The sequence below is a fragment of the Enhydra lutris genome, unplaced genomic scaffold (assembly GCF_002288905.1).
Source record: "Enhydra lutris kenyoni isolate GAN:26980312 unplaced genomic scaffold, ASM228890v2 scaffoldscaffold35, whole genome shotgun sequence".
NCBI classification, from domain to species: domain Eukaryota; kingdom Metazoa; phylum Chordata; class Mammalia; order Carnivora; family Mustelidae; genus Enhydra; species Enhydra lutris.
This window is the reverse complement of record NW_019154119.1, coordinates 10,014,209-10,027,986: the sequence shown is the minus strand read 5'-3', so window position 1 is coordinate 10,027,986 and position 13,778 is coordinate 10,014,209. Positions and strand designations below refer to the sequence as shown.

Here is a 13,778-nt window from a genome sequence, read left to right as displayed (position 1 = left end):
TCATCCTAAAGAGGGGAACTGCTTTCTGTAATTTAAACGATAATAGTCCTTTGGTGTCTTTTAGAATTAGCTTCCCTACGGTGATTTCAGGCAGCACAGGAAAACTCGACCAAAAGGCATCTCAGGGGAAAAATAAATAAATAAATAAATAAATAAATAAATTTGACAACAAAACATTAGGGCTTAAGAAAATAAAGTTGCATAATGGCTGGAGGTTAAAAATTAAAATACCGCATTAAGGACGCCAAACAATGCTTCAGTGCAAATGAAACTTTTTAAACATTGTTCACTGAGACAAAGCTGCTTCACAAAAGCGCACGCATCTAAATCAAATCTCCCCTACAAGAGAACAAGGTTTAAAGTATCAGTGTTCGTTTTTTCCTAAGCACAAGTTGAAAGTAAGTTATCTAAACCCGAACATCCGCACGAAAGAGACCGCCAGGGCGCAATCTATGGGCACGTCTCTTCCACGCGGAGAAATGGCATTATGACCCCTTCCTTCAGCTGATGCAGATTGCAATGCGGAGGCTGTTCTCTAGAGAGAAACCAGACAGCCCAGCGTAAAATGCTTTAGGAGGGGAAATGGACAAAAGACGAGAAATTACTTTGAAAGCTTTGGAAGCCGTCTCCACGGCCATCCGGAACTGACTTCTGACCCCACCCCATCGCAAGAAACAGAAAGAATCCGCCGACCAGCCCCGCTGCGCACTGCGCACTGCGCACTGCGGCCCGGGAGCGCGGAGCTGGCGCCCGCCAGACTCTCACTGTGCTCGGCTTGCCGCAGCGCGCCCGGGCGCGCGCCCTGTTCCGCGTGAATCCGCGCTCCGGGTTTCCGAGGTCGCCAGCACCCCGCGAAAGAGCCCGGCCCGGAGGGGACTTCTGCGAGCTCAGTCCCGGGAGTCCCGAGAGCGCTTTCCCGCTCTGCGCCACCTTCCCGAGGCGTCTGTTCGGGAAAGTACGTTCCTGGGCTCCGGGCCGACCAGGTTAGCTTTGAGCGTCAGGCTGCGGCTTAGGTGTCCGGGGGTCTTCACCGAGCATAAGCATTTTCCAGTGCCAGAGACTGGTGGGGTGGAGGTTCTCCTGGTGTTGGTTAAAGTATCCTCAAGTTCTTCCAACCTGGACTCCCCGACTTGGTAGCTAGGAGTAGCTCCCTCCTGGCAACGGAGACTTGTCCGTCTGGAGACCTTCTGCCATGGGAGATGCTCTTGGTGTCCTCAGAACAAAAAAGGTTTATTAACACTGCAGTTCTGAACGTGCGAGGGTGTGTGGAATTGTAAAGGTGTCTACTTAAGGAGAACCTAGACCTTCACTGTGCCCCCCACCCCAGAACTCCCCTCCCTAGAAAATAGAACTCCCATCTGAATGTAAATCTGAGGATGGGCTTTTGTTCACTGCATTTATACCCAAAATAGTGGCTAATAGTAAGTAGTTGGTTAATGCATAATTGTTGAATGAATGAATGTGCAAACATACACACTTGAAGAAGCGGATCAGGTTGGGAACATCTGGGAATTCTTGTTTTCCTGGTAGGGAAGCGACCAAACATTTACTGGGCACTACTCCTTGCCAAGTCTTCTAGGCTTTGGCAGGACAGTGGGGAGAGGGGGAGGGCTAGCAAACACAGGCGTCCTTAACCGACACAAAAGGGGGCTTTATAATATCACGTAGTCCAAGTTCTCAACCCTGTATTCCAAGGATGGGTTGTTTCCTCTCATCCATCCCCTACCCCCTCACCCTGCGGAGCGTATTAAAATATGTATGTGTGTGTGCATAGATATGCACACACCATATATAAATAATATTTATTTATTTATTTATTTTATATATTGATTTATTGATATTATTATAAATATAATAAAAATTAAATATTTATTTGTTTATTTATTTATTTATTAACTGTACACTGCAGGCGCTGGTTAAATGTTCCTTGATAGTTAGCATGATTTGCCCAAGGTCACACGGGGCAAGAAACTTCGGACCCAGCCTCCTTCCAACATACATTTCTCCAGCCTCTCTGGACAGGACGGTCCTGGGCACTGGGGTACGAGAAGGCCCGGCTCCCCCTACTCCCAGGTTAAGACCCTCGGATGAAATGGCCCAAGAGAAGTGGCCACCATAACCACTCCTTCACAGGGAGCGGGGTACATATGCTCAAAGCTAGCTGGGGATACAATTTCATCTCGAGAATAGGATTTCTGCAGTTTTCTCCGTCACCTTCCAACCTGACAAAAGGTGGGCCGAGGGCCCTCTAGGGCTGGGAGCCCTGGGAATACAAGGCTCCAAGTGTCCCATCTCTGGCCTTCGCCTTCATCATCAGACTTCATAACGGCGGGGTGTGGTGAGCCCAACCGGCTTTCCCTACCGCCTGCCCAGGTGCAGGCTGCTCCGGTAGTCTGGCTCTCTTTTCCTATGTACTTTCCTTTTGAGTTTCTGCTAAAATCTGGAGACATGGAATCCACCCGCGGGAACTCCGAGCCCCTCCAACTGAGCATGCGCCAATGCCAGGCTGCTTTTGGTCACCGGCTCCAGAGCTCTCCAAGCTGGGGCTGCGGAGCTGGAGGAGGAGGGAGGAGGGGAAGGGGAGGGGGGGTGCCTCGAGACTCGGCGGCTCGCGCGCCTGCGCATCCAGCTCCAGGGACCCTAGGTTTTCTATGGGATTCCCAATCTGCAGCAGAGACTTACCCGAGCTTGTTGCGGCGGCGGCTGGGCTCGCGAGGCGCGATCCAAGAGGAATTTAAGCAGTCTAGAGCTCCAGAGCCAAAAAGAAAAAGAAAAAAGAAAAAAAGCGCGAGAGAACTGCACAGAGAGACGGCTTAACCGTTTATCTGAATTATACATATATATAAAGAACTGTTGAGTTTTATCATTTTCGTTAAGTGACCGTGCGCAGCGCTATAACTGTAAGTGGAAAATGCAATCTTCGTTCCTTTTCTGCATGTGTAGTACAGCCAATTGTCTGAGAGATGCTTTGGCTATTGTCACATACTTTGCATAGATGCCTCTGAATGCATGGTGGCAATTGCTTTGGTTAATGCTGGCCATCTGAATGTGTTGCCTGTCAACGGGGGGATCTTTTGGGATAATGGGGGTGGGGGAAGGGGGAGTGTTTATATACGGCGTGTTTGGGGGACTATCTAAGGCTGGATTTAAGATAGGTGAAACAGAGGTGGGTTTTTTAGTGTAAGCCTAAGCAGATTTCCTTACACGGCTTTAAGTAGCTAATTGAGCAATTGTGAAGTTTTCCGGTTGCTGATAAAACTATTGAGCGGTTGCAGTCAAGTACCAACCTGTCATCCATGGGGCTGGGGCACCATTTTTCTCACCGTGGAAGAGCAGTGAAGGTGTTTGCTAAGTGAAACTGAGTAGACGAGATGCGGTGTGGAAATCAGCGTTGGTTTCCGAGCGGGATGTTCGTGTTCAGAACCACGGAGCGAGGCGCAAAAGAAGCACATTTCCTAGTATTTAGAAACGAGAAGATAATTTTTCGGTTTTGATTTTTCGTCATGACGGTGAATGGGCAAAAAGGGAAGGATGTACAATCACACAGTCAGCCGTTTTCGACAGAGTCTGAGTCTCAGAGCCTCTGAATGGGAACTGTCAGAGCCAAACTAGTTACCTGCCTTTTCATCCCGTGTTCACATTCTGGTATACAGGGTTGAGAAATGTAAGCCCAGATGTGTTACATTTGGTGGTGTTTCTTTAAAGGAGAAAAGGTCGTTTTGTGTTTTGAGTTAAAATGGGTTGTTCCTTGCCCAGAAGCTGAAGCGGGGTCTTTGCAAGGTCAACCCCCCTGTGGAAACCACGGGCACTGGTGAATGGGGCTGCGGGTTGGAGGAAATGGTGAGGCTCCGTACAAGTGCTGAGCACTGCACGGATCAGTGCCCTGTGAGATGGGAGAGTGGGAATCCATTTTTCTAGAGTTGTGCTCCTGCCCATATTTTGGAGACTAAAATGAAATGGAAATGCTAGTGGGTGTAGAAAACACAAGTGGATACTATCTGTGTGTCACATCTCACTTGAAGACAAGAGGAGGGAAGGAGTTATATTTCTACATACCGATTTTTTTTTAAATTAAAGGAATTTCAGGTTGAGGCAAATGAAAAAGGAAACTCTTGTGAAAACATATTTTATCCCCATTATCATCTGAACTGCTTACATGTGTATGGTAGTGGGGGTGGGGGTTCCTGTATCACTGTATACTTCACGCGTAAGTGCACTCTCATGAAGCTAGGGTGTTTAATAACTCCAGAAAATGCTGCACTGAAGCAGTTGGCAGAATGGCATGAGGTAGGCAGACAAGAGAAGAGCATGGCCAGTGTGAGTTGGATTTCCATGGAAAAAGCAGATTCGATTTCCGTAATGACATAAATTTTCCTTTAAACAAGGCAGTTCATTTTTTAGCCCTTTGGCCCTTTCGGCAGTCCAAATATTTCGAACACCTCAAAGGAATTTGTAATTTACAATGGATAAAATTTGAAATAAAAAATTCGAGAATGTTCTCTCCTTGGAAACCCAAAATGTAAATCACTGGTTCTTCCTTCCCTTACTTAGGGCAGAAGGATCAATCTCTTGTCATAATTGAACCATTCTCCCTGTCATCGCTGAGAGTTGGAATCTGCTTCATGAATGGTGCAGGTGTTGTTACACTGCATTGATAAGTGGGTAGCGCAGGAAGAATGGGGAATCTGGCACTAAAACTCAGAGATGTTTAGTATCAGATACCCTGGTTTGTAGGCTGACAGAGTCACATCAGGCAGAAACCTTCAAAAGCATCTAGTCCAAACCCCTTATTTTACATATGAGGAAACTGAGGCCCCACACCATGGAGCTTGGAAGAATCAATTAACTTCTAGTCTATGAAATAAACAATTAACAGAGTAATGGGGATGGAAATGTTCCCTTCTCCCTACACTTTCAGCATCCTCAGTGACATTGCTAAAGTCTTTAAATAAACAATTGTCTGGTCCCCAGCACATCTTTCAAGAGAATCCCAAGGATTCCTTTTCACACTATATCATTTCTCCTTTCTTGTAAGGTCACTTTCTATCTCTTTCCTATTGTCCCTCCCCTCCAACATACCCACCTTATTCAATGTTTAATGTGGCCTTCCTGGCCTCCTCTGCAAGTCAGTAAATTTGTTTGGAATCCTTGGATTTTTTTTTTTTTTTTTTTTTTTTTTTTTTTTGAGAGACCTGAGCTGTTTGAGCACTGGCCCGCCCCTCTCCATCTCCTCCATGCTCTCATCCTTAATGGACTCCAGCCCTATAAGACACTGCAGGCACCATCCTCGCTCCTCTACCCATCCTGCATCTTCCAAAACTGCTGCAGCTGCAGGGCCTGCGACCTACCTACCGGAGTGAGGCAGCTGCAGTGTGAACACACAATGGGTTCTGCCAGCTCTCCTCTGCCTCCTAGAAGGCAGAAGGCAAATCCAAGATGCCTAACCCTCCCCAGCCTTCATGGAAATCCTCCAGATGCAGCCACCTGCAGAGAAGGGGAGTGCTGGGGAGCAGGAAGACTGAAAGAAGGAGGCCGGAGCAGCTCAGCCTGAAGTGGGCGCTAGAGAGGACAGCAGTGTCGCTTGCGAAGGCTTTAGGGCTGGGAAAATACTTGCACAGCTTCCTTCTCTGTTTTGCGGCACTGAGACTGCAAAGCAAGCAATCCTACCTGCCTACCTGGACCTTCTTCTCGTTCCTTCTTTTTATTATTTTTTTTTCCCTCTCAATCTTTCGGTTTCTCCCTCATTTTCTCTCCCGAATGCCAAGACAGTAAAGCTCTAGGCCTTTTAAAGGTAATCCAAGCCCTCCCGTTCCTTTTTGAAACATGTAATCTCCCACACCCTCAGAAAGATAGCACAACCACCACAGATGGCCCCTTCAGGGGAATGCCAGGAATTTCTACCTGCGAAAAGCTGAAGCATTAGGGAAGGCTTGAGGAAGACAGTCTAAGTTTTTTTTTTTTATTTGAAAGATGAGTTAAATACTCTTGGAAGTTTTTGATGAAGCATGGAGGTGAGTTCCTCAACATTCAAAAATTCACAAGTGTTTAAAAATTTTATTTATTTTAAGTAATCTCTACCTCCAGTATGGGGCTTGAACCTAGAACCCTGAGATTAAGAGTCACATGCTCTACTGACTGAGCCAGCCAGGGACCCCACCAATTAACAATTTAATTTAACCCTTCCCTTCATGGTAAACCTTTGCCAAATTGGGTTGAGCTCTGTCTTGGGTAGAGTCTGTCTCTAACAAATGTCACCTGGTCTTACTATCCCGTTCTGAAAATAGTCATGGCCAGACTGTTCTGAACACCAGGTAGCCTAGGCAGAGACTCGCAGAGACCCAGCTTTCATTTGCTATGCTGTGAATCTCATCTGTAATGGGATAACACGATGAGAAATGTTGTCCCATGCAAGCTCTAGATTTTCTGTTGGGGTTGCATATAGGTTTGGATTCCAAACATTGCTGAGGAGCTCCTTGGGGAGTTTCATAAAATGACAATATAATGTCAATATCAAACAAGTAACCTAATTCAGGAGAGTAATACCTTTTAATGTCATTCTGGAGGTCTTTTTCTTTGTATTGAGTGTTACCTATGCTCCTTAGATTAGTAAATATTTAGGAACATTGGACGGTTTTTCTTAAAGAATGGGTCACATTCAGTTTAGTCTAAGGTTGAAATTAACAATGTCCATCTCAATTACATTTAGTAGGTATAAATGTGTCAATTTTCCAAAAGTATCAAATGGTACACAAATAAGTTAACAAATGGTATTTCTACTGTCCCAGTGGCTAATCCACGTAATTAATAGAGTAAAGAAACTGGATGGGATCCATATAAATTACTTAATCCATCCCTCGAACACATAAAAAGTGCAGTATGTCAAGGAGCATTTTCATCTCAAAGACATATCTACAATATGATAGCACAGCCCACAAGGGCAGAGATTTCAATGACCCTTTTCATATTTCCATAAAATTTGTACAATGTCTTTTATAGTAGATATTCTATAGTAGATATTAACATATGTCAAGTATATTTAATATTTGTTCCAAGAATCAGTTGTATGCACCTTGTTAATTACATCAAGAAATTAAATTATTTTCACTAAAAATAGGCACAATTTACATTGCTTTCAATATTATTATGTTACTAAAAGGAAAAGTAGATTAAAGGTTATTATATAATTTGTTCTCACTAAAAATATAAAAGCATTATAATAACATCTTTAAGAGTTCATTTTAATCCATGAATATTTTTCTGTTTATCTCTCTTTTTTTTAAGATTTATTTATTTATTTATTTTAGAGAGAGAGCGAGAGTGAGAGAGAGAGAGCACTCAAGTGGGTGGAGGGGCAGAGGGTGACAGAGAGTCCCAACCAGACTCCCCTTTGAGTGTGGAGTCCGACTATATGTGTGTCTCTATCTTGTGGCTAGATCTCAGGACCCACGAAACCACTACCTGAACTAAAACCCCAAGTCAGATACCCAACTGACTGAGACACACAGGCATTCCTCCTTCTATATCTTAATAAGTCAAAATATAAGTTCTTTTTACCTATTTACAAGAACTGATATTAACAGGTCAAGAAGGAAATCTAAACCCAGGCTATGGTAGCTATGTGTACCGTAGTATCTTGCGCTATGGAATTATGGGTTTCTTGTGCTATGGAATTAGGTTAACATGTTCACACTGTGAAGGGACCACAACGGTACAGTCCTCATTTACAGTTTGTTTCTAAAGATAATTTATGCTCCCTTAAGTGAGTCAAAACAGTTTGAGTTTCTCCCAGCCTGGTTCATTGAGAACTTCACAAATGGGGATCCTGGGGGTGCTTCAGAAACTACTTAATGAATGAAACAGAAATGGAATAGCAAATTAGTCGAGAATCCTCACAGAGGTTTGACACTTTAATAATAAGGTGCCTGTGAATACATTAAGAAGATGTTCTATACCCTTACCAGCTAACTTAAAGCAAACAAGTTAGGTAATTTGTCATGATTCTTAGGCTTTTTCTGGATTTCTCCACTGCCTTACTTCACTGTGCTTCTAGCACAGATGACCTGCTGGGTAACCACCAACTGTTTATTTTTTTTTTTTTAAGACAATGCACTGCATTTATAACCATTTGTTGGATTATTTTCAGGTCAACAGTCTATTTCCTTTTGTTCTAAATTACCCTTAAGACTTGGAGCACTCTCATTTCATTCACCGTCTGGCCTTCAAACTCAGTATATGTGACGTAATAATTACCGAACTTTTTATAGAAAGTAGGGCTCTCTTAATTAAAATGATTTCATTTTTATGAAGTATTACTCATAAAAGGCAAAGTGTTAACATATTGGTTAAATGTACTTGCAGTAATTACAGATCTATAGAGTGAATTTGGTTTTTCTTTATTCTTGCTCATATAAGGACTTTTCTGAAAATGGAAATCTTTCAGTTTAATTTTTTTTTCTCTTCTTTGTTTGGATTTTATTTATTATCGCTTAGACTCTGAAAGAGCTTTTGAGGAGCTGAATGTAAATAGATTTTTGCAAATGATTAACATGTTAAATGTGCTTTGGAGCCAGGGTGGATTTTTTTTCTAACCCAAATAGCTAGACCCTAATATTTTTGTTGTTTCATATTTTATTGCAATAGGAAATTCTTAAAATAGTAGACTGTGGTGCTACAGGAGTCCTTGGTATTTTATATTTTGTGTTGGTTTTATTAATTTGTGATTAGTGTGTTTATTTCTGATTTCTTGAAACCCAATCCTAAATGTCCAATTGAAGGCTTATTAAGCATTACCAATAAAGTTAACATGCTTATTAATGTATTTTATTTTAAGGTACCGAACAGTGCCATGCAAGTGCGACTTTCAGTTAACAATTTCTGTTTGTTGGAATCCTTTGGCAATTGGTGTTATGAGTTAATGGAAGACCATCAATTTTGTTTATTCCAGAAATTCAAGAGTTTTGAAATTTATACTGAAGGCATTTGATGTTTGTTTTCTTGCTAATATAGGAAATTCTATACAAAATAAAAAAGAACTTGTGAAATCAGTTTAAATTCTATACAAAATTTTAGCTTTTCTTTTAAATGTTTATAAAGGTAATCTTTCCTCAAAGAGATGAAAATCATCCATTTAATCTTTACTCATTCTTAGTTTGTGAATGGGAGAATTCCTTAGCCCTCTCCAAGGTTTTAACTGGCTCAAAAGAAAGTAGGGTAGGAAATGTGTATCAGAGTTTTCAAGCTTGATACCCTTAGATAAAACCCCAGTTCCACAGATTATTAGTTCAATGACCTTGTATAAGTGATTCAAACTCTCAGCCTCACTTTCCATTTAAAATAGTAATTCACAGGATTCTTGAACAGAAAATGAAAGACTACATGTATAAAGACATAGTGTTTCATTTGTGAAAATGCAGTAAATGATAGTTACTATCATTCCTTTCCTCAGAAATCAAGTGTTCTGAAACCATTTTATTCTCTTGAGTTGTAGTAGAACCCACATTCGTCGTGGAACCTCTAAGGGAGGTGTCGAGCTATGGAAAGCAGAGAACATTCGACAGTGCCTAGCCTACCTTGTAAAACAAGTGTCTAGGGAGTGAATGTGCCAAGCACAGTGTTGTCACTGTGCAATCAACATTAAATAAGTTACAATCCCAGTCTTGACGGAATTAATGCCTAGGAAGACAGATAAACGCAATTCACTAAGTCAAGTGAATTAGAAAGGTGGCCTGGATGCATAGAAAAGAGAGTTTCTGGAAGAAAAGCCTACACTGACACCTCAAACTAACATTTTTCTCATTCTTTCTTTCAGTGCACCTCCTTGCCATTAGAGCTTTTCTTTACTATCATCCCCCTGCCGTATAATACCAGCATATAATTGGACCCAACAGAATATGGAACTAAGAGCACATTTTTACATTTGTTAACTTATTGAATCTATTTTAAGACCATCTATTATTTTTCAAGGTACACTTGTCTCCCCTGTAGTTTCGCTCTACACAGGTACAGTTACCCCTGGTCAACCCAGCTCCAGAAGCTGATGATCCTCCTGATGAGTGGTCAGAAGACCAACAGTCGGCTAATGCTAAGTCACATGCCTCCAACAGTTACCCCACTTCATCTCATTATGCAAGCATTTTATCAGCTCCATCATCAGAAGAAGGATCTGTACAGTACAATGAGATATTTTGAGAGAAAGGGAAACCACATTCACATAACTTTTATGACAGTATATTGTTATAACTAGTCTATTTTATTATTACTTACCCTTGTTAATCTCTTACTATGCCTAACTGATAAATTAAACTTCATTATAGGTATGTATGTATAGGAAAAACCATAGTATGTCTAAGGTTCAGTCCTATCTGAAGTTTCAGGCATTCATTGGTGGTCTTGGAATGTATCTTTTGGGGAAACAGGGAGTGCTACTATAACTGAACAATGTGACCCTTGTCTCCCACTCAAGCCTCCAATGAATCATAGGACTTGAACAAAAACATTTCAAGAGCGCCCCTCCTTTTGATTTAAATATCATACTATCACACTTCTATCCTTTATTACCTTCCAAAAAAGGAATTTCTAATACTCTCCCCTCACCTCCCTTATAATTCAAACTAATTTCATGACTTACCTTTCAATGCCTGTCTGTGGGAGGACTTTTATGTGATCTATTCTTTCATTCTTTCCTCCCAGGGCTTTTATGATAAGGAAAGTATATCTCCCAACCCTTCTTAACTACTGAGCTGAAAACTTGATTCCAACCCTTCTGCACACACACACACACACAAATCCAAAATGGTCTTCTTTTCTTTAGCTCTTCTAATACCCATTTTTCTTCTCCTCAGCTTTTTCTCTCCTCTCCCCATATTTCCTGCTTCATTTACTAGGGAATTTCAAATATATTTCTAACCTGTGGTTAAAAAAGAACATCCTTTTCTCTCTTTGAAATCTATAAAAGTTATTCATACATTCTGAGGCTCTTTTGTGTAGTAAGAGTCTTGGAAGATTCATAGAACTAGGTAGGAATTCTGGTCCTAATTAATTTGGGGGGGCTCATTTTCTCACTTGTGAAATGGGAATAATATATTTATTTGCTTTATAGGGTTGTTGAAGACCATATATATATGTATATACAGGTATGCATACACACACACATATACATAACATATATATACATACACACATACCACCTAAAAGAGCTTAGCACAAAGTAAATCATTCTCCTCCCATTCTGGACCTCTACCTTTCCTCCTGCCATTCTCCTCAGTCTGCATTTCATTGTTTATCTAAGTCTCCTGTTCTATGTTCTGCTCTTTCTAAGCGTATGTGTTCTAATTTGCTGGTAGTTAAATAGTAGCTAATACCTACGTATCCTAGGGAGCCTGGTGAGTGTGGTCCTAGAAAAAGTATCCTAACTGAGTCAGTGTCCTAGCTTAGACCTGTGCTCTGCATCTGTTTGGGAAACTCTTCCATTTATTTCAGACATGCCTCCTGCTAAAGCTCCCCCAGCTTCCAATGACTAACGTTCGGTTAATGAACAATCCTTCCCACGCCAATGACTTATGGAATGCTTCATGAATAATGTCAGAGGACATCTGCCAGTGTTTAATTGTCTCCTGCCCTTAATCCTCTCTTTCCTTCACCTTTCTCTCTGAGATGCCTCCATCACCTGTGACACATTCCCATGACGGCCTTACTTCACTTCTTTGGCCGAGTCTAATATTATCACTTAGTCCATCTGTTGTCCGTCAAATAAATGTCCATCATATAACACCCAGTATATGGCAGAAGGGGAAGAGTTAGTGGCGCATGCAATAAAGGTTGCAGACTACGTTTGAATCAGGATTAACCTATCAGAGCCTTCATTGGTTGGGTGTTTCTAGAAGAGCACACTAATCACTAATGCACATTGGCTAAGAGCAGAGAATGGTTCTCAAAGCAGAGATGAGGGAGTACTGCACACACACACACACATATACATACGTGTACAATAAGCTCAAATACTGTCATCGATCGTTTCACATTTTTAAGCAAAATATTTAAGAGCAAATAGCTTTAGAACAAATCAGTACTTAGGAAAAGGTATTAAAAGAAAGGCCTATTGAAAGTTTGCTCATTCTCAAGGAGGTGGCAGAGTTGAAAGGGAAGGTGGTTTAAATTTTGTAATAAGGACATTTTCAACTTTGTCTCTTTAAAGAAATATTTCAATGACCCTGATAGTTATTGCCCTTCGGAGAGTTTTGTGGAAACTTTTTTTGAGGGACATAATGCTTCCTCCATCCCACGTTCAGATATTCCTAGTGCACGTGTGAATTGAGTCTGAGTGTTCCTCTTGTAGAGAACCTGGTAGCTGTTGAGATTTGTTTGGCCTTGTTTCCAAAGTTTGCTCAGGAATTTTGTTAAATTATGCTGGTTACCATCTCTGTGTCTTCTGAGGACCCCAGCTGGTAAAGCTGCTTTAGAAGGACATGAGTGGAACTACGTAATGGAATGCCTGTAAAACTGGGAGGCAGGGGTGCCTGGGTGGCTCAGTGGCTTAAAGCCTCTGCCTTCGGCTCAGGTCATGATCCCAGGGTCCTGGGATCGAGCCCTGCATCGGGCTCTCTGCTCAGCCAGGAGCCTGCTTCTCCTCTCTCTCTGCCTGCCTCTCTGCCTACTTGTGATCTCTATCTGTCAAATAAATAAATAAATCTTTAAAAAAAAATAAAATAAAACTAGGAGGCATCACAGGTTATAGTCATCATTCATGTGAATTCCTGGAAAAATTACTTAAACTTTTCTGAGTTTTCATTTCTTCATGTGAAAATAAATATGGGTGTCCATTTCTTAGGGTATAAAACACAAGCTATGAACAACATACTCTATACCTTATGATATTCAGGGGCTTTGCAACTCCTCACAGTTAATCCAGCAAGGAAAGGTAAAGAGGAAAGGTAAAGAGGAGATGCTTTCTGAGGTGTGCAGTGTTTGGAAACATGTGTGGCACATCCCATTTCTCTGTGTGAAGGGCTCTGCCAGGTTCTTTGTTTTACTTGTATATTAACCCATTCATTTTCATAACAATCCAATGAGATAGCTCTACTTAAAACCAGTAAATTGGTGCAAGGATTAGAGAATTTGCCTAAAGTCATGAGGTTTGTAAGTGATAGCTCTAAGATCAAAAACAGATCTGTGCCCTTTCTACCTGCTTTACCCTGTTGTTTTTGTATTCACTATGTTGCTACTATCTATGTTATCAATGCATTCATTCTTTCAACAAATACCCGTAGCGTATCTGTCTTTTGCCTAGTACTCGATATATGAGGTAAACCAAAATGGCCATAATCCCTGCACTCATAGAGCTCAGAGTCTAGCTAGAGAAACCTATATTAAACAAATAACCACAAAATAGCACAAAATTACAAATAAGATTGGGTACAATGGAAGAAAAACATGACACTATAAGAAAATGTGACAGGAAGACCTATTTTGAGCTGTTTGAATAGATTCCAGGGAAATCCAGTAAGATCTAGATTTCCAACTCAGCCTTCTGGGATTGCTACTAAGATGTGGTTATAGCTGCTGGGCCTTGAGAAGGAGATGACTACTGCATTTCTCTTTGAGAACAGGAGAGTAGGCCTTGCTCCCAGGTTTAAGCATCTCCTACTTTATCCATGACTCACAAGGTCCCCAATAATGAGGACAACAACAAAGCTTTTGATGGCAATACATCTCCAATAGAACCATGCTGTGATGCATTGTTCACTAGGACAGTTTCCAGGCAGAGAAATCTGCAAGCACCT

The 13,778-nt window shown here is 41.5% G+C and overlaps 1 protein-coding gene across 1 annotated transcript in view; it reads left to right on the top strand.

The window, feature by feature from the left end:
* The first annotated feature begins 2,550 nt into the window (after nucleotides 1-2,550).
* LOC111154133 (visinin like 1) overlaps nucleotides 2,551-13,778 on the top strand; it is a 101,410-nt gene continuing 90,182 nt past the window's right edge. The window contains exon 1 of the mRNA XM_022513541.1: nucleotides 2,551-2,900. The gene's annotated coding sequence lies outside the window, so the exon portion shown is untranslated. The remainder of the gene's footprint in view (nucleotides 2,901-13,778) is intronic.